Below are 21,670 nucleotides of genomic sequence, written 5' to 3'. Positions count from 1 at the left end.
CCTCAGAGATATGTTTTTAACTGGGACTAGTTGGTGTCCAACATGGTTATTTGGACTCTTTGTTGAGCGATAGTGAAAACCCATGGTCACTACGGAAGCTACATGTGTACTCCTACAAAAAAGCAGCAAGGGATCTTTTATAGGCACCTTCCTATAGACAGGATGGTTCATAGCATAGCCTTAGGTGTACCAGTCCCGGGACATCAGTTGAAACAGTGGGGGAAAACCAGTCCATTGTGACCCATTGATCCTATGACCCACTGCACTTCAGATGAACATTTTAACACTGATCTACACCCATGCGCTCTCCCATATTGATAGATAATTGTATACTTCAGTCCATGATCTTATCAAATTCTACTTAAGAAAATATACAGAAGGTCATAATTATATATTTTTTCATTCTGCACCACATCTATATATTTAACATCTTAACTATAATGGGAGTGGCATATTTATTTCATTAATGACACGTTTTAATATTTCAGTCCCTAAGTTTGATACATTACATCTATTTCCATTAGCCCTTGGGCCATAACGTGAAAGAGTATGTCAAATACCTTCTGGTCTGCCTAATCTGTATGATATGTGACAGTGGGTCTATCAGTCGTATGTACGGTGTATGGGTCATACGTGTGGTCACGTGTGCGGTGGTTAAGCCTGTGTCTGTAATAGTGTCTACACAGTCTCCAAATTTAATGTGTAAAAGTATTCATAAAATATGTAAAATTTATCATCCTGTATCATGTGTAACAGTGTATTGAAACATATGAAGTTGCCCACTATATTGTCTAACAGGCACTGAAATATGTTACGTCTCCCAGTATTGGAATATATGAAGTCTCTCACAATAATGTGTAGCAGTGTACTGAAATATATGAAGTCTCCCAGTATAATGTGTAACAGTGTATTGAAATATGTGAAACCTCGTAGTATAATGTCAGGGTTTCTGCCAAAAGGTAAAACGGGTATGGTGCCCGACCCCATTTGTTTTGCAGATTTTCTTTTTAAGTTAACCTTTTGACACAATTAATTACTCTTTAACATTAAGTACTGTATGATTTTTCTTAACCCTAACCCTAAACATAACCTTTTTTCTTTTCTTGGGAAGACTCCCCAGACAAGGACTGTAGTTGCATTCAGTTCAATAGCACCATACCCAAAAATATATTCTAGCAGAAACAATGAATGTGTAACAGTATTGAAATATATCAAGTCTCCCACTATAATGTGTAACACTATATTGAAATATGTGAAATCTCCCAGTATAATTTATAACAGTGTATTGAAATATGTGACACTCCCAGTTTAATGTGTAACAATGTATTGAAATATATCAAGTCTTTCAGTATAATGTGTAACAGTGTATTGAAGTATATGAAGTCTCTCAGTATAATGTGTAACTGTATTGAAATTGTATGAAGTCTTCCAGTATAATGTGGAATAGTGTATTGAAATTGTGTGAAGTCTCCCAGTATAATGTGGAACAGTGTATTGAAATTGTGTGAAGTCTCCCAGTATAATGTGGAACAGTGTATTGAAATTGTGTGAAGTCTCCCAGTATAATGTGGAACAGTCTAGAAGGATTTAACCCTCTTTGGGTAGACCCATTGTCTGGTGTCTTTTGTCTGTCCCAACCAGTGTGCCACTCATCAAAGGCTATGGTATGTGCTGTCCTATCTGGGGGAAGTGCACATTTGGCTAATTGAAAAATGCAACAGGTTTCCTGAAAAGACTTGTCAGAATTACAGGTGTTTGACATCTAATAAACGATGATTAATTAATCAAGATGCTCTAGTGGTGTTGTTACACAAAACAAACTTTAAAATTTAATGGAGTGTGGTGAAATTTTGACAAAAAAATTAACCCTGCTTTTGGGCAGTTACATAGTAAATTGTAATGGAACTACATGTCAGTGATTAAATTAATTTCTTTCTTTTATGAACTTGATACCCACAATCCCTGAACCAGATGGCATAGTCACAACATCATCAAGTTCAGTCCTTGTATTCACGTTATATTTGGGTCTATAGGACCGACATGTAACTTCTTAGAACCTCTGTAGAGCCTCTGCTAATTACAGGTGATTTATTGATATACATAGTCTGTACAGGAGGAACTTGCCTTGGTGGTGTAGTGGTTAAGTCAGCAGATAAGACTGGTAGGTACAGGGATCGCAATCTGGTACTGGCACCCATCAATAGTGTGTTTTAATGCCTCATTGGGGATGTGTTTACAGTTATTACACTCGATCATCACTAACAATTTTACAACTAACCGCTCTGCCAGGACATGCAGACGACTAGTACAGATACTTGAGGTGTGTGTGCGTGCGCATGTGCTTGGACCTTAAAGGTTAACTTTATAATATAATTATTATTCACTAAGGGTTATATGATTAAATCTGTTTTACTGGATATTTTGTATTCCCAATAACAATTAAAAAAACGTTATTCCTACTTTTACTTTCACGTAAGCATTTCACATCATCTTACAAAATACTTATACTAAATGTTTCAAACATTATTTCAAAACAAGAATGACATTGTTATTTATTATTATTTTTTCCGATGCCATATAACCGTAAATAAAATGTGTTGAGTGCATTGTTAAATACGGTAAACCATTTTCCTTTTTGTTATTTATTACGTGATGTCATTCGTGATTGTTTTCAATACGTCATTACACAGCTGCAGTTGCGGAACATCCTCACAAACTATGTCACTATTCTAAAGGTTTGTTTTGTTTAACGACACCACTAGAGCATACTGATTTATTTATCATCAGCTAATGGATGTCAAACATTTTGTAATTCTGACATATAGTCTTAGAGAGGAAACCCACTACATTTTTTCATTAATAGCAAGACAGGATAAGACATACATGTGTACATCACTATTCTAAGTTAATTTTTCCTTTTAATCAAAAAACTTTTTTTGATGCAAGATGTTTGACTAATTTTTTTGTAATCTTTATTGGAAATGAAAACATATGTAATGACATCTTCTGATATTTGACAACAACTTGGCAAAACCTTTTTTAAATCTAGTTTTAACTTTATTTTATTATAAAGTTAACCATTCAATGGATATAAATTTATGTATTAAGTGTTCAAACATTAATTACCTAACTATTTTAATAAAAAAAGAACCTTGTTAGAACCTCATCAGGGCCTCTGCTAATTGCAGGTGAGATACTGACATACAAACTCCGTATATAGATTCAGTGATGAACTTGGAGTGCGTGGTCAAAGACCTGTTGATAAGAGGTCCAGGCTGTAGCCGCGGTGTAGACAGAACTGGCAGATAGCGGGCCCAATGTTTTCAAGTGCCCAGCCCCATAGGACACTCCTGTGATCTCAGTGAAGTGGTTTACACAGTTACATCCAGTACCTACCTATTTGTGTGTGTGTGTGTGTCGGTTTGTGTCATTCGGAAATCTTCCTCATTTTCATGGGCTGTGTTTACCATTGGTTATCTGTTCCTAACTTACCTGGACTTTTTATTCATGATATTATATCATTGGTAAGTAATTTAAATTCAGTAGATCTGATTTTTAAAAAATTAAATGTAATGTTACATATTGCATTTTGTAAAGTGAATTGTACATTAATTACATGGAGTTTTAATTTTGTGAAAAACCCCTAACAACAAACAAACCAAAGACATCCAATAACTAATTTATTTTTCATGCTAACTTGTCATTCATTCATTCATTCATTCATTCATTCATTCATTCATTCTCCATTCTTCAGTCAGTCAGTAGGTCCATCACTCACTCACTCACTCACTCACCCACTCATCAGTTAATTTTTGTTTTAGAGGGTTTGTATTTTAAAATCTTAATGTAAAATGTACATTTGTACTGTATATGGGACAACTTCGTTATTGTTAATAGTATCTAGTAAACACAGGTGGCCTTAATGATCAGGTTATTAAGTGGGTCATTGATTTGTTTTTCCGGCTGTCCCTGCAGAACAGATTGATTTGTTTAATTAGTCTATTTAAGTTGTTGATTTTGTCCACTAAATGCAAGCTGTCCTTTCAAAGACCAATTTGAAGAGTTTTTAGTTGGTTTGTTTTGTACTGACAATTATACTGTTGAAAATTGTACAGAAATAATTTATTTTACTTTTAAAAATATAATATGATGATGAATTGGTATTGTACAAATATATAAAAGTTGTATTATGATCACAGTATATGCTTAAAGGTTAACTTTGAAATAAAATTATGAATTATGAGATGTATGATTTAGATTTATTTTACTGTATACGTTGTATTCCCATTAACGAGTAACAGTACGGTCAGTACTAGTGTTATTCGTACTTTCACCTTCGTGTAATTAGTGCTGCAAAGTGTCCAACAAAATATCTAAGCTGAATGTTACAAACTTTGTCCTAAAACAAGGAAACCTTATACGTAACGCCATTATAATGTTTTCAGAACGAACACTATATAGAGCAGATGGGAGGAAATCAAACAAATTACATCACTATTCACGAAAAAAACATACAAACTATGTCACTCTTGATTGTTTTTTTCTTTTAGATAAAAAGCTATTTTAATGCATGATTTTCAATAATTTTGATAAGATTGAAATAGTCTTTATTGGAAATTAAAGGCACAGACCCTAGTTACAACCCGTAAAAATGGATACTAAGTTTGGTTAAGTTACAAACCTGTAACACGTTTGGATAGCATTACAAGAGAGTGAAACATGAGTCTGTGATGTTGAAACAGTGAAATATCATTAAAAATAGACTAAAACTCGACTCCATAACTGTTATTTCTCAGATGCATGTCCGCTTTTAAAAATATGAAAAATGTATTTTATATTAGAAACACCAAGATGGTTATACGGAAATGGATAATCTAAACAATAAAATATAAGTAATGTTTGATTGCAGTGACCATTAACGGCTCTACCAGTGAAAAATATGCCTTAGTGTTTAAAAACTAGGGTCTGTTCCTTTAAAACATACATAAAGGTCATCTGAAATTTTTACGACAACTTGACATAAGTTGAAAACAGTTTTTGGTCTGGTTTTAACTTTACTTTATTAAGTTATAAAGTTAACCTTTTAAACCTGTTCCAGCCTAGATCACAGTGGTGTGGGTGGGACATAATCATTCTTTTATGCCTGGTGGGTCTGCAGATCCTTTCCTCTATACAAACGTGGTTTAAAGGGACTATCGTCAGTTTGCTACCATTGTAACATATAACAGATAATTTTTCATGACTGAAAGTACATATTAAAAATATTTTTCTGTTTATAATATTTGTATCTGTATTTACAAACACTTGTGTAGAAAGCCGGGGGGGGGGGCTGTGCCCCCCCCCCCACTGTGGGAGCAGTGAAGTTTTTAATATATTTATACATGTATATGTATTTATATATATATATATATGTGTGTGTGTGTGTGTGTGTGCCCACCCACACACACACACACTTTTTGGCACCTTCCTATGCCCGTGAGTCAAGTAACAAGGTCTTTAGTGTCTTCCTAATATTTGTATAGTAGCCCAAACCAGATTTTACCTTCCAATAATTTGTACATTAAAATAAAGTATAATATTACAAAATTACATGAAAAATGACTGCTACAGACTACACACACACTGGGTATACAGACACATATTCTAAACAAGAAAATGAATGTGTAAGTTTAGTTGTCAACAAGACTCTGTGAGATGGAAACATCTTACAATGGCCGCAAATTCAGGACAGTCCCTTTAAATAAAAGAACATTAGTTTGTGCATGGCATGTATATGAAAATCCCCCTTCCTTATAATAACTTTAGGAACAGTCCCAATGGTATTTAATAGCTTGAAAATTTCAATGGGATATATCAATAGCTTCATATATTCCGGCTAGAGACCATGGGACCGTGGGTAAAAGTTGATTTATAGTAAATAACTGAAAAAGCCATTTACTAATAATCATGTATCAAAAAATGGCTTTGAAACACACTTTTACCAGGTGTTAATTTAACTGTTGAATTTTTATATTAATGTTGATTATGAATTAATTTATGCATTTATATATTCATTCATTCATTCATTCATTCTAAATGTGTTTGACTCCTAACAACACAAGTTATATAGATAGTAGGTGATTTAATTAGGAGAATAATAGGTGGCCTGTTAAGACAGATTACTATTAATTAGAGGTGTCTGTTATATTAGGTTTAGCTGTACATATTGTGTTTTGATATAACATAGTGCACATTCCACACTTGGACTGTGATGAAACATTGCAGGCTAGGTGCCCAGTTACTCTGATATCTAATAAACAGAATATTAAGTTGTTCACAATTATTAACATTGTCAGGAGTGTATACAAATTGTATTATTTACAAATTTTTATATTCATTTTTTGGTAGAATGATTGAAGGAGACAAGAAAAAGGTTCTTTCAGTTTGTACACACTTGTAAAAATGTTGAAAATCATGATCGGCTCCCAAGTATTATTTCCTTTATGTTTTTCACATGAAATATTTTTCTAGTTAGTAAACAGTCTCAACGGTGTAAATCATCAGTATTTGACTAGGTTTGATACATAGTGTTATGTTAATTGAGGTGCAGTGTAGAGCAGTGTGTGTTACTGGGTGTCTAGCACCAGGAAGCCTATTAATCAGTGTGTGTATGTGTATCTTGATGGTCAGTGATTGCTCGTCTTCAGTCGGCTAGTCACCGAGGCTAAACATTCATACCAATAAAACAAACTGAGTATTAAGCGGCCAATCACCATTATCAGAATCATACAGATGTACACTGGGGAGAATGATGAGTTTTATAATGCCAGAGTAAGCTTTTGAAAAAGAAAGGGAAAAAAATATATAGATAAAAATAATCCTTACAAAATATACATTTTTGATGTACACTTTTAAGAGAGGGGGCAGGGCTGGTATTCAATATATTTGCTTTTGAAAATATTGACAGATCAGAACAGAACTAATTTACACTCAGACTGTTCAGCAACAGCATAAAAGGAAAGTATGTAATCAAGTAGTAGTACAGGTGGATATATATACATGTATATACGATAGTCAGTACATTTCTTCATACATATAATAATATTGCATTGTAAATAGTTATGAATGGTTATTAAATTGACTCTAATGAAACAGTATAATGTTTTAATAAGGTAGTGAACATCTGAAATTGTATCAAGTAAGAAACATCAAGTATGAAGATGGAAGGAGTTGCCATATTGGGAAGAAATGAGAAGAGAGAAAGGAAAGAGGGAAGTGGGATAAAATAATAATAATAAAAACAAAAAGTATGAATGTTACTTTGAAAATCAATTTGAAAAAACCTTCAGCATAATTTATATATAAATGCAGAGAGATATTTTTGAACGTCTAATATAAGGGATGGTTGTGTATAAAACTGTAAACATCATCCTAATCCAAATCCTTATTCCAAAGATAGACAACAACATTTTATCTTTTGATAATTTTTTGTTTTTTAAATTGCTGGATACCAGGTACATTAAAATAGATTTTTAAAACAAAATTTCAACACCTGATCAGAAAACATCATAAACTAATTGACCAGTATACATTTAACATGTTCATTGTAGGTTTGGACCCTGAATTTTAAAGATTTTGTTTTAGCTGGGCTTATATGCTTGATTATGGTGACTGTCAAACATTGACTTCTTAACAGATTATATCTCTGTACGTGAGATCTGTGTAACTGGCATTCTAGCAGGTATGTGTTTACTCCCACAGAAAACAAAACGTGTCTCCAGTGAAGATAGCAACAAGTTTGACTCCTAGCAAGCTGGAATGTTGATTGTTTTCACAAGTATAATTAAAAACCAAGACTATGGCCTGATCAGAATCTTTGGAATTTATTCACACTAAAATTATTATCAGTAACTTAAAGAAAAAATATATAGTTGTATGGCTGTTTCTGTTTTTATTTTTATTTTATTTTATGGGGTAGTGGGGTGTATACAGCTCATTTGTAGAGTGCAGGCATCAAAATAGGTTACTGCTGGGAGATTACCACATGTCAGAGAATTGTACTTCATTCTCCACAAAATATTATTTAAACAAAAACTACACACTCTAATTTTTTATCCGTTGCATTTTTTTTAAAAATAGGTGTCAGTAAAGTTGGGTTTTTTTAACACCACTAGAGCACAGTGATTAATTAATCATCGGCTATTGGATGTCAAACATTTGATAATTCTGACATGTAGTCATCAGGAAACCTGCTGCATTTTTCTTTAAGCAGCAAGGGATCTTTTATATGCATTTTCTCACAGACAGGAAAGCACATATGACAGCCTTTGACCAGTTGTGCATTGATTGGAACGAGAAAAAACCAATCAGTTGAATGGATCTATCAAGGTGGTTCGATCCTGTGACACAAGCACTTCAAGCGAGCACTCAACCGACTGAGCTAAATCCCGCGCCACAGGTGTCAGTAATGTGAAAAAAGTGATATGAATGAACAACAAAGATCAGTGTATCTCACATGGAATTTTATAGTAATAATAACGGAAATTGTAAATTTGATAAATGTGTCATAAGTTACCAGGCCTGTATTTTGTAGTACATTCACTATATTTATTTTGATGTCTGAGGGAGCTGTCTTCTGATGTGATACTCCTAGAACTGAATCCCTCCTCATGCAGTGTAACCTGTGGTTATTTCCCATTTCAATCATTCCCCAAGACTGATATATCAATGGCTATGATATGTGGTAGTCTTTTTGTTGGACAGTGCTTATAAAACATCCCTTGATGTTAATGTGGGGCAAGTAGGTTTGTTCTCTCCCTCACTGGACCAAATGTTGCAATTATCATGTTAACCCTTTCAAGCCTATAAATCACTTTCAACCAGACAACCTCAATATAATGGGTAGTATAATGAACTAATCTGGAGGCAAAAGGGTTAAACACCCAGGTTGAAATTGATTTACAAAAACAGGCCCTTTGGAATCAGGGGTGGTGATGGTTGTGGGAGGCTTCGGTGAGGAAAGCCTGAGCAAAGATCATCATGTCCTGGTCTGTATTGAAAGACATTCTTCCGCTCACCAATACAATATGTAAGGCATGTATAAATGTGAACAATGATGCTTTTACCATGGCTTTAGATTCTGTTATTATCTGCCCTTTATCTTTCTATCTTTCTTTCTCTTGCTTTCTTTCTTTCTTTATTTTTTGTCTTCAAATACTTTATAGAAATATTTCACAAATGGCAGTGGTTGTTTTAAATAGTGTTGACAGCCGGTGTGAGCTGTCGATGGCAGAAACATACAGGTTTTACTAGCCGTGCAGTGTGTTTGTCTTCTTTGCATTAATAAAACATGTTAAATTCTCGAAAGGTGAGATGGTGCATTTTAAAGCCATGCATGTTTGGTGTGACAGTTATAGACTTGGGTGGAAGATTATTTGTATTTTCGAGACACGACCCTTGAGTCTTGTGCCTGTGATTGATTTCACTACTCAGAAAACAAATTAAAGACTCCAAGAGAGAATCTATTTGTGCACTTATAAATCTAATCATAAATCAAAATCTCTTATCAAGCAATCTTGTTTGTTTTCTCCTGGCTACATAGTTCTAAAAAGACGTGTTTAAACCTGAATAAAGGAAAAGTGTTTACAGCTGTAATTTATAAGATGATGTCAAAGTTCAGTTTAAACATATTTATTGCTGTCAAGTTAGTGGCTAGATTGGCCAATTGTTTTGCCTGGCCCTTACTTGTATATTTTGTACACTTCTCTATGCGCATGGTTCATTGTTGGCTAGTTTTCATTTTAAGTGCTATTCAAAGAATGTAATTATATGTAAGTTCTTTAAGTGGACACCGTAGAGACTTTGTGTCATTATTTGTCTAGGAATGATTTACATTTCTTGAATGATGTTCTCTGTGAAACGGTCTTGTGGGAGATAGCCTGCCACAAAGGGATTCCATTTTTCAGGTGTCCAGACAGGTCAGTGTAATTGTTAATAGATGTTGTACTAGCTATTTATCACTGTAAAACATTGATTCTTAGTTATACTTGAGTTAAACAAGGTGGAGCTTGGTTAATTTAGATGATTAATTATTCAGAAACACAACAGTACTATTGCTCTCCATAACTGGTTTATTAAACACTGGTATGTGCTGTCCTGTTTTGAAAAAAGTACTATTTTCTTTTACTAATTTACCATTCCAACATTACTGGTAAATCATAAGCTGTGGTATATGGTGTCTTCACTCTGGGGAAAATGCATATAAAACATCACTTGCCAGGGTTTCTATCAGAAGGTATTAAGAGTAAAATTATGTACCCTAAGATGTTGTGTCCAGTCGTGTCCAGTTTCAAAAGATTTCAAACCCATAACCACCTATCAGAGGACACATACAATCTGTTTTGTTTTTATTATGTACTCTACAATTATTTTCTGGCAGAAACCTGCTTGCTGATTTTTAGTAGGTATAGCTTCCATGGTGGCAGCATATATTTTTTATCTTATTCTTTAGACCAAGTGTCACAGCACATCCATATGTTCAGACATCAGCATGCAACAGTTGTGGTTTAATTAAGCTCCAAGGTATGTCTAAGAAAACATTTCTTTGTTTTCATTTCTGCCTTCTAATTAGTTGTAGGAGTATTCCGTGTCAAAGCAGATTTCCGATTTCACACTCCAGACAGCTGATTTGTGCTCCCAGGATGTGTGATGGTAGTTGGTTAGAAACACAAACATTAGGGCTATTCCAGAATTGATACGGTCTGGGAGGCAGGAGGCACAATAGTTATTCTTTTATGCTTTATTTGTGGGTGCAATTTATTCTCAACACATATTTGCTTTAAATAAACATCCATATTGTGAGTGGTGCATATTCAAAATACTGCTTCCTCTCCCATGTGATCATTTCATGAACACCCTTAGTTGTATCATCATCACCATCATCATCACCGCCATCACCATCATCATCAGCATCATCATCATCATAATGGCACCACAACCATATTCATCATCAACATCATCATCTTCATAACTATCATTATCAGTGTTTTTGGTTGGATTCTTCAAGTTCTTCAAGTCTCATGACCTGGATTCTGTATGGTTGAAGTCTTGTGTTAATGCAGGATTTTCTTAACCATCAGAGACAGTGCTATGATGTATTGTTTGTTCCTGCTTTGTAATATGTACTCTGTTGCCCCAAGAAAGGAGACTTAGGAAGATCAAGGGCATTAGTGAAACATTTTGGTAAACCATGTGCTTTTCCAATCAAATGGATTACACAAGAAACTGGTATTCTTTGGCCAAAAATAGCTCTGCTTGCTTTGCAAGGCAAAGTGCAATGACAATCTAAGATAAAGTACATTAAGCTATAACATTTCCATATCTCTTCTGTGATCATTCTCAAAATTTTATGGACAAAACCTTAAACACTCTAACTCAGATTGTCTGTCTATGAAAAAACAATCCCGAGGAATATGGAAGTAAACAGAAAGCATAAAGCAACAAAACCATATTTGTTAGCCATGTTTTTCTTGTCTGACATTTGTGTTTTGTTTAAACAATATTTATGATTGTTAATGCAGCATTTGTGATTGACCAACTGACGTAAGTCAATTTGGAGACCTTTCCTTCACATTTTTATACAGGTCAGCATGACAGTTTTACTAAATAACAAATAGTTTGCTTTTGTTTTCATTGATACTATTTTTCCTTTTATATATATATATAAACTTTCAATTGGGGATAGAGAAAGTTTTTTTTCTTTCTTTTCTTTGGGTAAATGTTGAAGTGGGATTGGGGTTCATTATATACATACCTAGCATGAAATATAAACAAAAATGGAAGTACTTGAAGCTTTATGTATTTTATGCAGATATTTTCTTGCTGTTTTGTGGTGTGTATTGAAACTCGATGATAATGTATCTTGTAGGAAAATTTAACTGGAAATGTTGAGGATTTATATCCAAATAAAGTAAAGAATAATCCAATTACAATTTAAGTTCTATGAATTCAGACATGTATCTATAAAAATATAAGGTATGATTTATATTAATGTTTTGGGAAAGTTGAGAATTTATTTAAAAAAATAACATAATGGCAAATCTAATCAAAGTTTAAGGTGTATGATATCAGACATGTATTTTAAATGCATTAAGGCATGATTTATATATATGTTGTTGGAAAGTTGAAAATATAGCAAAAAGATAATGGAAATTCAATCAGTTTTTAAGTTGTTTGATATCAAACATGTATGTTAAAATGCAAATATAAGGCATAATTTATATCAATATTTTTGGAAAGTTGAGAAGTTATAAAATAATTGCAAATCTAATCATTGTTGAAGTTGTTTGATATCAGACATGTATTTTAAATGCATTAAAGCATGATTTATATATATGTTGTTGGAAAGTTGAGAAGTTATAAAATAATTGCAAATCTAATCATTGTTGAAGTTGTTTGATATCAGACATGTATTTTAAATGCATTAAAGCATGATTTATATATATGTTGTTGGAAAGTTGAAAATATAGCAAGAGATGAGGTAAATAAGAAAGTGATGAATAGCTCCCCATAACCAGGTGACCTGAAATGATAAGATGATGCGAGCCGTGCACCTGTATGTCTGTTTATTCCATCCTAATTAGCCATTATTCACCCCTGTTTACCCAGTCCAGCTGGAACACAGACATTAAATCAGGTGTTAGCCTGCCTCTGACTCAGATTCCGCAAGATAAAAGCAATTTGTAATGTTTTGTTGAATAATTTTGTTTGCTTGTGGATTTGTGGACTGCCAGGTTTAGAGGTGACAACTTAACATGCAGTCACACCTAGGCAGTGGTAAACAGACTGGTCTGCACAGTTTTAACAGTGATTTAAAAAAAATAAAAAAAATTCATAGACATTAGTCATTAACATTTCCATTCCACTGCAGTTTTGCTACAGTTTTCCAAGTAGACAAATGGAGCAGAATTAGGTGTAAGTTGAGTCAGCTTGTTTGTAATAAGGGTGTGCTAGTGATATGATTCAACTGGAATGTATGAATGAATTCTGTTCTTTACATTTACATTGTGACAACTATAAATATCTTTAAAAAAAGGTGTTTATTAAAGTTCCGTGGAACCTGCTCAAACCAGATACCTAGAGATTTGGTATTTGTGTTTTATTTACCATATTATCAATACATTGCTGAAGTTTAAAATAAAATATTTATATATTTTTATATATTATGCTTAATGGCACATATTTTAAAGATAAGATTGTGTATACAATCTTCTGTTGTTTATGTATTATGTATTTATTACATAGGGTGCATTTTGTTGATATATCCATCTCCAACAAAAGGGGCAGATTGATCCCCATCGATGGTCCCACTGGGCTATTTCTCGTTCCAGCCAGTGATCCACAACTGGTGCAAAGGCTGTGGTATGTACTATCCTGTCTGTTGGATGGTGCATATAAAATATCCCTTGCTGCTCATCGAAAAGAATAGCTCATGAAGTGGTGACAGCGGGTTTTTCTCTCTGTATCTGTGGTCCTTAACCATATAACCGTAAACAAAATGTGTTGAGTGTGTGTTAAATAAAACATTTCCTACCTTCCTTCCCACAAAATAACATTTATTTAAATAAAAAATCTATGTGAAAAAATATTGTGGCTGACCCACCAGGCATAAAATAAAAATAATGGTCCACACCCCTCCCCCATATGAAGCCTTACCTACAGTGTACTAGTAGGTAGGTCAGTGTGTGTTGTTTAGATGGACCTCCTGCAGTGTGTAAGTTATTGGTGACAGGTTCGTATGTACAGACGATATGATGTCCACAGAAACTCAAGTGGCTCTACAGTTATGTGAGATTATATAAACCTGCTGTACCAAACAAATCCCTGTCCGTCGCCACTATTAACACAAATCTCTTTGTCTGTCTCCACTATTAACACTGATGTCACTGTGTCCTACTTATTCTCTAATTAATGGACACAACTCCAGGAAACCATACACAACTTTAAACTGTCTTATGGAATATCATGACAACATTGCAGTTATTTAAAGGCACTATAACTCTATATTTCCAAGGTATGGAAAAGTGCACATAAAGCATCCCTTCTTGTTTTTGTTAGATTACATGAAGCCTATATGACAGAAGTGATTTCTGTTCCTTTGTCTTTCAAATGTAGAAACAACCATCTTAGACACCAAATAGTCATTGTTTAAAATCGGGGAACATTTTGTTTTCAAACTCGATTTGCGATATTTCTAGTCAATTGAAAATTGATTAACAACTACTGTTTAATGTTTTAAAATTGTGTAGTGATCTCTGAAACTTGCGTAGCGAATTGTGATGCAATACTGAACAAAATGTGTGGTCCTTAACCATATGTCTGATGCCATATAGCCGTAAATAAAATGTGTTGAGTGCATCATTAAATAAAACATTTCCTTCATTTCCTTCCTTTCCTTTGCAATGCTCATTTACAAAATACATTGACAAGTAACTTGACACTGGTATTTTCAGGACTTAAACATAACAATAGCACTGATGGCAGTTGCAGTGGCTATGACATAAATTGCCGTAGGTTAGGAGCTTTACTGATGGCTGTTTTTTGCTGCTGGATAAAAAAATATTGCCATTGGCTGATAGGATAATTACCCCCCCCCCCCCCCCCCCCCCCCCCCCCCCCCCCCCCCCCCCCCCCCCCCCCCCAAAAAAAAACCCCAACAACACAAAAAAACAACAACAACAACAACAACACAAAAAAACAACAACAACCCAACAACAACAAAAAAAATAAAACCCTCGACCAAAACCCTCAAACAACTCCACCCCAATAGTTTTAATAAAATACCCCAAACATTTAACACAGACATTTTAAAGACATTACAAACATGGATGACGATGAGATGAATGGTAAAGCCGTAGTATTTCCATTTTGGTATGGGACAACTTGACAGGGCTGTGTTCCATGCTTGCTGTCAGTTGAGCTATTGTTGAAGAGATAATTTTTGTAATGTTTATTTCTTGTAAAAGATATTGGCTTAAAATTGCTGAATAGGCAGGATCAAAATTGTTGTGGGTGAGCATTTTGCCTGTGGCAAAAGAATTTAAAAATAGTCGTAGGTAACAAATTCTTAAGTTTGAAGCCCATGTTTTACCATTTTACGTGTAGGAAAGTTAGGTTTGTTGAGAAATGCAAGCCATTCCTTGTATTAAATAACTTGGCATTAAGTCAGCTTGTGTGTATCTCCTTGGAGATGTTCAAACACCAGTGTGGACATTTTGTCACACACTCTCAAATAAATGACTGGAAATATCGAAGACAGACTTGGCGACTGTCGACAAATAAAAACAAATAATTCTAACCCACCGTGTCTGGCTACATCGTTACAAGTTGCTAGCAATATTCTCAGGTTGCGTCCCTCCGAATCGGAATTTGTGTTTTTTATTCTGTGGATTGTTGGAATTGTCACTGATCAGATAAGATGTGTTTGTCATTTATCGGATAAAATGTGTCGGTTCACCTAACACAGTTTGCAATTGTTTGAAAACAGGTATGAATATTGTCAAGTTTTGTCTTCAAGAGGGGTTTTTTAAATGTACAAATGCATATAGACACAGCTATATACATTGAAATTATTTCCTGTTATGATTAATAATGACTCATATTTGTGGGTTTGTTTTGTTTTCATTTCAGAAATCTGAAAATAAATTATAACAAAAATACTTTAAAAAACCCCCAACCCTGGTCTACTTATAGTTGTAAATCACAGATGCAACACCATTGGCTGTTTCTCATTCTAATCAGTGTACCATAACTAGTATATCAAGGGCTGTGGTATGTGCTCTTCTGTCTGTGGGATGGGGCATTTAAAAGATCCCTTGCTACTAATGGAAAAATATAGCAGGTTTTCTTTCAACATGTAATATTCATTAAAGAAGTATATAAATAGCAAAGATAAACAATACAGACATTTTATCCTGTTTGTGACTCAGTCTGTCATATGTACAGCTGCCAACAACGACATGTTGTAACTATACAGAAAAAATCCACATTAATATCAAGGGTCTGTTCACAATCATCCACAGTTCCACTGTAAGTATATAAAGGATTCGCCACGAGTATTTTTTAATATGAAAAATATCAACCGAATCTATGTTAATTTGGTATTTGTTGAGGTTCTACTCAGACAAATACTGATTAACTATACAAGGTTGATATTTTACATATTAAAAAATATGAGTAGTGAATTCTATTTATCCTTTAACTCCTTAAAAATAACATTGTAATTTGATTTTTAATAAATCAATACCAATCACATTTAGCAAAACTTAGTTTGACGTTACACATTTGAACTAAATCTTATGAAAACATTACGTTCAGGTATACAGGACTTGTTGGTTTGTAAACAAATGACCCATTCACAGCAACACATTATTACCTAGAGACCGTGCAAATTTGCATATACCTTTAAATTTGCACACCATTATTAATAGAGATTATTATATACGCTTGTGTGTCGTACTGATTTTATGAAATGAGTGTCAGGATTATTGTATTACCCGAGTGAGAGCGAGTATAATAAATTAACCCTGACACGAGTTTGGTAAAATCAGTACAATTCACATGCAAGTGTAGTAATTTCTTTATGATTAACATTATCGAAAATATTATTTTCACAAATAACAAGCTAGGACCATGTCAAAATGTTTCAAACGTAATTAAAAAGAGACAACGAAACCGTATCATTTTCAGGAATCACGTCATTTTGATAAGCGTTTACACTGAGGAAGCTGCATTAAGTTATGATGTCGCTTCACAAAATGACGTCATTCGTTGTGCACGTGAAATCATTATGACACACGTGGGTCATACTGGTTATATTTCCCTGAATATTTTGAACTGTGTGGTTTATGACATGGGTAAGTTATAGGATAAAAACAAATACACTCTTGGGAAGATGGATAAATGCCAGGATAATTATCTTTTAAAATGAAAACTATATACATCCCTTGAAAAACAAAGCTTTTTGGTTTTATAGTTTAGGAGAAAAGAAAAAAAGCACAAACAATCATTGTGGTAGTTGGTATGTGAAAATGTTGATAATTTTTAAATGACCCCAAATCAAGCTGTTACCTGAACCTGCTGCTATGTATAAATACTAGATTAATATCTTGCCTACTGAAAATAGACATATATTTCATGATACAGTATTAATTAAATCAGTTAAGTATACCTGTTGCTGTAAACTTTCAAGCAACACAAATTCCAGTTCATAGCAGACAAATCAACGTATACCACTTTACCCACCCCTCAAATCCAATGTCGTGAAAATAATCCTTATAGTTTTGACAGCTAGGTCATTAAAATTTAGACGTGAATAGTTTGCCAAACCTGTCACAGTGACACCAATTTCCCCACCTTTATCTGTCATTTAAAATTGATCATTTCTGTTTTTTTGTGAAATGCTCCGTGACAACAGATCATTAAAATGTTTGATTAAAAGTGTTATGACATATGTCTTGCAGTGTGCGTGTATGGTCTTCAGAGGTTAAGTTATCACTTGGACAGTTATAGTTGGAGAACTGACTTGTCAACTGGGGACTTATGTCCTTTATTGCATTTTGATTGGCATTGGAAAATAGAATGTGACTGGCAGGCCTCTTGGAATTCAAAATTTGTGTAAACCATTTGTAAAGTTAAAGTTTATGTTCTTTAACAACACCACTAGAGCACATTGATTTATTAATCATCGGCTGTTGGATGACAAACATTTGGAGAGAAACCCACTATATTTTTCATATGCACTTTCATGGTGTACTGGTTGGAACAGGAAAAAACCCATTCAGAGATTGGATCCACTGAGGTCATTCGATCCTATGACGCAAGCACCTCAGGCAAGCAATCTACTGACTGAGCTAAATACTATACCCCCAAACCTTTTGTTAAACAAAAAGATTTCAGGTATTCCCATTCCATTTTGAATGACCCAGAACTAGATTTGCATTGGTGACAGGTGAAGTAAATGGTTTTGCAATTTTCAGAAGCCTGGATCAAGCATTTTCCAACTAAATTTCCATAATTTTTAATAGTTTGTTGTAACCCGCTTGAACACTGCTATTGCCTAATAGGTTAATAATTAACATGCCCTTGGTGCAACAAGTTTCTCGGTCACTATGACTTATGACCCACTAACTATTTAAGTCAAGAAATCTATATTTATATTTGTCTAAAATGTTGCCTGGTGAAATTTTTATTATAGCCATCATCATAGGTGTGAGTTAATTATTCATCACAAATTCACACCTTTGATTGTATTCTCCAACCTAATCTGTTTATTTTTATTCATTAAATCTTTTAACCTGACTGACAAATTAACTACAATGTTATATGTTTTAGTGGAACTATTTTGTTTAAATGGTAGGGAATATTTAAAAATTAATAATCCAAATTTAGCAGGATTCTGTACTTCATGAATCCCAGATTTTGGGCCGGAAATGTAAGATTATGAGATAGAATCTCAAAATATCTAGATTACGTCATTTACATGCTCCAGCAGAATCCTAAAACAAATATCCCCCAATTCAATGGGTGCGTTTGGACATGACCTGAACAATTCAGCCAGTGCTGGTGAAGCCTTGGCAGTGGATAACTGGCATTAAAAGTGATTTCCCATATACGTGTATATAGCATTCGACAATCTTCATTGTATTTCATTTGAATATAGTACTGACATAAGGCTTAAATTACATGTTCATTCCATGATTCAGAAGTGTGACCTTAATAATTGTGGGCTAAAGTGTTGCACTTGTTTATATTGTACAAAAAAAGTTAAAGTTTGTTTTGTTGAACAACACCACTAGAGCACATTAATTTGATGTCAAACATTTGGTAATACTGACAGTCTTAGAGAGGAAACCTGTTACTTTATTTCATTAGTAGCAAGTTGTTTTTTTAATGCGCATCTCCCCACACAGATAGCACATTTGATATAAAAGTCATGGTGTATTGGGTGAATCAAGAAATAGCCAAATGGGATTTACCACAAACAGATAGCACATTTGATATAAAAGTCATGGTGTATTGGGTGAATCAAGAAATAGCCAAATGGGATTTACCACAAACACATAGCACATTTGATATAAAAGTCATGGTGTATTGGGTGAATCAACAAAAGCCAAATGGGAGCACATTTGATATAAAAGTCATGGTGTATTGGGTGAATCAAGAAATAGCCAAATGGGATTTACCACAAACACATAGCACATTTGATATAAAAGTCATGGTGTATTGGGTGAATCAAGAAATAGCCAAATGGGATTTACCACAAACACATAGCACATTTGATATAAAAGTCATGGTGTATTGGGTGAATCAAGAAATAGCCAAATGGGATTTACCACAAACAGATAGCACATTTGATATAAAAGTCATGGTGTATTGGGTGAAACAAGAAATAGCCAAATGGGATTTACCACAAACGCTTTACTACAGGGCTATATCCTGCTCTATAATGTACAAATTCAGACGGTTGTGAGTTCAAATCACTGACCTGAATTCACACAAATTTCAAATGGCATTATTCACAGCTGTAGATTCTTGAAAAATAAGCTTTAAAAAACATTTTTTGGAAATAATTTCGGTTTGATTTGACATAAGAAGAAATTTAGAAGTGTTTTGGAAATAACAAAACCCCCATTATTGTTGTGTGCAATTTAGAAAACAATTGATTCAGAAAAACCCCCAAACTTATAGTAAATACCATAGTAAGAAAACCGTGTTCCCAGTGGGAAATACTATAAGTTCCTGTTTTACATAAATGCTTTTTGGAGCTACTACAAACACAGTAATGACCAAAAACTTGATGGATTTGCTAGAATTGATAATTTAAGAAAAATGTAATTAATGAGTAACTTAACAGTCAAAGAGCTGTGTTAGCTAAAACTATTTTTACACTGCTTAATAACTAGTGTCTGTAAACCGGCCTCGGTGGCGTCGTGGCAGGCCATCGGTCTACAGGCTGGTAGGTACTGGGTTCGGATCCCAGTCGAGGCATGGGATTTTTAATCGAGATACCGACTCCAAACCCTGAGTGAGTGCTCCGCAAGGCTCAATGGGTAGGTGTAAACCACTTGCACCGACCAGTGATCCATAACTGGTTCAACAAAGGCCATGGTTTGTGCTATCCTGCCTGTGGGAAGCGCAAATAAAAGATCCCTTGCTGCCTGTCGTAAAAAGAGTAGCCTATGTGGCGACAGCGGGTTTCCTCTAAAAACAGTGTCAGAATGACCATATGTTTGACGTCCAATAGCCGATGATAAGATAAAAAATCAATGTGCTCTAGTGGCGTCGTTAAATAAAACAAACTTTACTTTTTAGTGTCTGTAAAAATATTTACAATAGCAGGTAGTAAACTTGGGAGGACATATGTGTTTGTTTTTACACTACCTTGGTGTATCCTAAACATATTTTCTTCTGACAACATTAAAAAACCCACAGACTTTGTTTGAATATGTACAAACTATTGACATCTTTTAGCAAAAAAAAGAAAAAAAAGAAGAAGAAAAACGTTTGCTCATGGAATTAAGTGTTCACTTTTAGCAAGATGTTGATTCATTTCATACTTTTCTCTGTAGTTGAAGGTGACACAAGGTCAAAGTTTATCTCAGACAAACATGTGGAGCTGCTTATTGCAGACTAGTTTCAGTTGTCTTGTTGACCAAACTTTTATTTGTTTTATAATATGTTGTTGAGTTTTCTTTTGTGTTCAGTTGACACATAAACTATTGTGTATTTAGTCCTATTCTCTGAGAAAAGTGATGATTTTGACCAGAGTACTTCCTAACGTGTCCAAGATTTAATCTGCCACTCTCCAAATATGAACCAAAGTTGAATTTGGCATATAGTTTCATAAAGCTGCCAAAGAGATAATATGGGATTTTGGAAGTATTTATGCTCAGTCGGTTGAGAGCTTGTTGAGGTGCTTGTTTCGTAGAATCCATTCAAATGATTGGGTTTTTTCTCGTTCCAATCAGTACACCACAACTGGTCAGCGGCTGTGGTATTTGCTTTCCAGTCTGAGGGAAAGTGCATATAAAATATCCTTTTCTGCATTAGGACAAATGTAGTGGATTTCCTCTGATGACTACATGTCAGAAATAAATAACTTGTAGTAAATGCCATAGTATGAAAAAAGGCATTCCCTGTGGGAAGAACTATAGTTAGAAACATCAAAACTAATTCATCATTCTAGAACTGAAAGCTGCCTAATTCACATTTAAAAATATTCAATATAATTGCCAGTCCTACTACCAGTAAAACTTAACTGCTATTGGATCTTAAATATTAAATTTAAAGTGGTGGGACGTGGCCCAGTGGTCACTCACTTGATTGGTTGATCTGGGATTGATCCCCATCGGTGGGCCCATTGGAATATTTCTCATTCCAGCCAGTGTACCACCACTGGTATATTAAAGGCTGTGGTATGTGCTATCCTGTCTGTGGGATGGTACATATTAATGATCCCTTGCTACTAATGGGAAAATGTAGCGGGTTTCCTTTCTAAGACTATATGTCAAAATTACCAAATGTTTGACATCCAATTTAGCTGATGATTAACAAATCAATGTAGTCTAGTGATGTTTAAGAACAAATGTTTTTGTTAAATTAAAGTTAACTGGCCATCAACCTATTGCACTTG

The 21,670-nt window shown here is 34.2% G+C and overlaps 1 protein-coding gene across 1 annotated transcript in view; it reads left to right on the top strand.

Moving 5' to 3' along the window:
• LOC121372324 overlaps positions 1 to 21,670 on the top strand; it is a 175,917-nt gene that overhangs the window by 34,485 nt on the left and 119,762 nt on the right. The window lies entirely within an intron of this gene.

Source organism: Gigantopelta aegis, chromosome 4 (assembly GCF_016097555.1).
Source record: "Gigantopelta aegis isolate Gae_Host chromosome 4, Gae_host_genome, whole genome shotgun sequence".
Lineage (NCBI taxonomy): Eukaryota > Metazoa > Mollusca > Gastropoda > Neomphalida > Peltospiridae > Gigantopelta > Gigantopelta aegis.
This window is presented reverse-complemented; position numbering and strand designations above follow the sequence as displayed.